This window comes from Clupea harengus, chromosome 23, assembly GCF_900700415.2.
Source record: "Clupea harengus chromosome 23, Ch_v2.0.2, whole genome shotgun sequence".
NCBI lineage: Eukaryota > Metazoa > Chordata > Actinopteri > Clupeiformes > Clupeidae > Clupea > Clupea harengus.
Window position 1 is genome coordinate 23386882 of NC_045174.1, and position 3481 is coordinate 23390362.

At 42.8% G+C, this 3481-nt stretch overlaps 1 long non-coding RNA gene across 2 annotated transcripts; it reads right to left on the minus strand.

Moving 5' to 3' along the window:
* Window positions 1-1795: 1795 nt before the first annotated feature.
* LOC116218644 lies at window positions 1796-2617 on the minus strand. 2 transcript variants are annotated; one of them, XR_004162958.1, is made up of 2 exons: window positions 2556-2617; window positions 1796-2481 (listed from the first exon to the last, which is right to left on the minus strand). It is a non-coding gene; the product is annotated as an uncharacterized LOC116218644 (long non-coding RNA). The 2 variants fall into 2 exon arrangements; XR_004162957.1 differs by having other exon boundaries at window positions 1796-2518.
* Between the last annotated feature and the right edge of the window lie 864 nt (window positions 2618-3481).

Consider the following 3481-nt stretch of genomic DNA (forward strand, 5'->3'; position numbering starts at 1 on the left):
GTGAAAAATGTGTGAAATTGAATAAAGACCCAAAGCTGGACTACTACTGCTCAGCTCTGCTCTCTCTCTGGTTTACCACGGCTCACCTGTGGTTCACCCGTGTCATACAGACATCTGTGGTTGTTTCTTCCAAGGAGTCTCGCCTCACAAGCTACTCCATACCTCCGCATGTTGAACACGATGCTCGTTGCTCCTGCTTTAGGGCCCTGGGTACGAGGGAGTACTGAAGGAGGGACTGATGGAGTAGTTAGTCTTTAGATTGTCTTAAAAATGTCAAACTACACATGAGTTTTTTTTTTTTTTTTTAATCACTGCTGATCGTATTAAAGTGATCTAGAAGTGTGTTTTTAATCACCGTTGATCGTATTAAAGTGATCTAGAAGTGTGTATTTAATCACCGTTGATCGTATTAAAGCAGCACAACGGAGGAATTGCTAATCGCTAATGAGATGCTAGCGTGGCTAAACCTCGCGAAACCTGTTGAAATGTGATTACTTTGACACTATGACAAACTAGTGAGTCAACAACTTTCTTAACACAGTCAAACATCAAGCAAGTGCAACACAAGACCAAGCAAGATGGCAAATAAGTGACTTACTAGTCCGGCAGAGAGTGGTAACCGGGCGGCTTCCAGAAACTTACATAACCCAGTAATATGCCTACGGACCCTGGTATGGCACAGAGGCCATTCTCCATATTAAACGTCATTGTAGCGCCCCAATTTTTTTAAGCTGTTATTTTAAGGTAACATTGCTAATCCTAACCCTGAAGTACAATTGCTACATACCGTTACTTTTAAAGTGATCTAGAAGTGTGTTTTTAAATCACCGTTGATCGTATTAAAGTGACAGAAGTGTGTTTTAAATCACCGTTGAACGTATTAAAGTGACGGAAGTGTGTATTCAATCATCGTTGAACGTATTAAAGTGATCTAGAAGTCTGTTTTAAATCACCGTTGAACGTATTACAGTGACAGAAGTGTGTTTTAAATCACCGCTGAACGTATTAAAGTGATCTAGAAGTGTGTTTAATCACCGTTGAACGTATTAAAGTGATCTAGAAGTGTGTATTTAATCACCGTTGATCGTATTAAAGTGATCTAGAAGTGTGTATTTAATCACCGTTGATCGTATTAAAGCAGCACAACGGAGGAATTGCTAATCGCTAATGAGATGCTAGCGTGGCTAAACCTCGCGAAACCTGTTGAAATGTGATTACTTTGACACTATGACAAACTAGTGAGTCAACAACTTTCTTAACACAGTCAAACATCAAGCAAGTGCAACACAAGACAAAGCAAGGTGGCAAATAAGTTACTTACTAGTCCGGCAGAGAGTAGTACCCGGGCGGCTTCCAGAAACTTACATAACGCAGTGATATGCCTACGGACCCTGGTATGGCACAGAGGCCATTCTCCATATGAAACGTCATTGTAGCGCCCCAATTTTTTTAAGCTGTTATTTTAAGGTAACTTTGCTAATCCTAACCCTGAAGTACAATTGCTACATACTGTTACTTTTAAAGTGATCTAGAAGTGTGTTTTTAAATCACCGCTGAACCTATTAAAGTGACAGAAGTGTGTTTTAAATCACAGCTGAACGTATTAAAGTGATCTAGAAGTGTGTTTTAAATCACCGTTGATCGTATTAAAGTCATCTAGAAATGTGTGTTCCAGAGGCAACTTATGAAAATGTGTATGTTGGGGAAATGCAATACCAACACTGAAAGCATTAATGACAACATTATTAATGTAAAACCATCTTTTTTTTCACACAATAAACCAAACCTGCCTCAGTTAGTGAGTGAATGGAGTTTAATAATGAACATGTTGACACAGTATTACAGATCATCTGCATACATACACCTGCTCTCCCAGAGCTGTGGCTCAATCAATCACCTGCACACAGATGTACTTCTAGAGACCTGTTGTAGTTACCTGGACGCAGGTGGGGGTAGCAATTCTATAGATTGATCCGGCGGGGTACGCGAGGAAGAAGGCAATAAACAGGCAGACGCCACTCTAGGTGACCCTGTGTGAATGTCGACACACAGGCGGCACTCTCCGTTACCTGTGCAAAAGGTAAGCTACGTTTGAATCACCTGAGAAAAGGTGTAAGCGCCTCCATCTCTTCAACACCTCCAAGTTTAACTACCTTTTCACAGGTGAGGTATGTGACTCAGTTATACGTGCACAGGTAGTCATCTACCTTGGTCTGAATCACCTGTCCATAGGTAGTCATCTACCTTGGTCTGAATCACCTGTCGACAGGTAGTCATTTACCTTGGTCTGAATCACCTGTCGACAGGTAGTCATCTACCTTGGTCTGAATCACCTGTCGACAGGTAGTCATTTACCTTGGTCTGAATCACCTGTCGACAGGTAGTCATTTACCTTGGTCTGAATCACCTGTCCATAGGTAGTCATCTACCTTGGTCTGAATCACCTGTCGACAGGTAGTCATTTACCTTGGTCTGAATCACCTGTCGACAGGTAGTCATTTACCTTGGTCTGAATCACCTGTCGACAGGTAGTCATTTACCTTGGTCTGAATCACCTGTCGACAGGTGATTCCTTCGGATCATTCGGCGTGAGGACAGCTAGTCGTATCGTATCTGCGCGCTGTTTCTCTGAGTTCAGGTGGTGCTGACATGTTAAGCACTCGTGTCAAGTGTTGGTTATCACAGGAAGCTGTGGCGTCATACTGTGTGTGTGTGTGTGTGTGTATGGGGTGTGTACAGGAACGGCCTCTAATGGGTCATACTGACTCCAGTGCTTCATAAATGCAGAGAGCCTGAGAGCTTAGGTTGCCTTAAGACATTAGGGAAGTATGAGTATCACGGCATGTGATTGGTTAGTGTGGTTGGCCTGCAGCCAATGACATCCCAGGACAAGAGGACTCATGAACCAATGACTCAGTGCAAAAGGATTCCAGTCTCCATGGCGACGGGGGAAGGGTGAAGACTGCTAATGCCACTTAGCGCTTTGCTAACTCGATTTGAAGAGGAACAGGAAGTCATTTTCCATGATGTGAACGCTGGATTTGAAGAGATAACGATAACATTAAGAGATTTGATAAGGCTAACGCAATAGACACAGTGATCAAAATAAAACTGATTAAAAAAACAATCATAAAACAGTTCTACTAGAGCAAAAGAGAAAAGAGCAAGTCACTTGCTGGCCATCTTGGCCTTGGCGCTGTGTGTGTGTGTGTGTGTGTGTGTGTTGTACAAGTCACTTAATGGCCTTGCGGCCTTTGACGGTAGAGGTGTATATGTTTGTTTGTGTGTTTGTGTGTGTGTGTGTGTGTGTGTGTGTGTTGTACAAGTCACTTAATGGCCTTGCGGCCTTTGACGGTAGAATTGTGTATAGGTGTGTGTGCTAGTCTGTATTTCACTTGCTGGCCTTGCGTCCTTTGGCGGTGGCGTTGTATGAGGTGTGTGTGTGTGTGTGTGTTTATGAGGTGTGTGTGTGTGTGTGTGT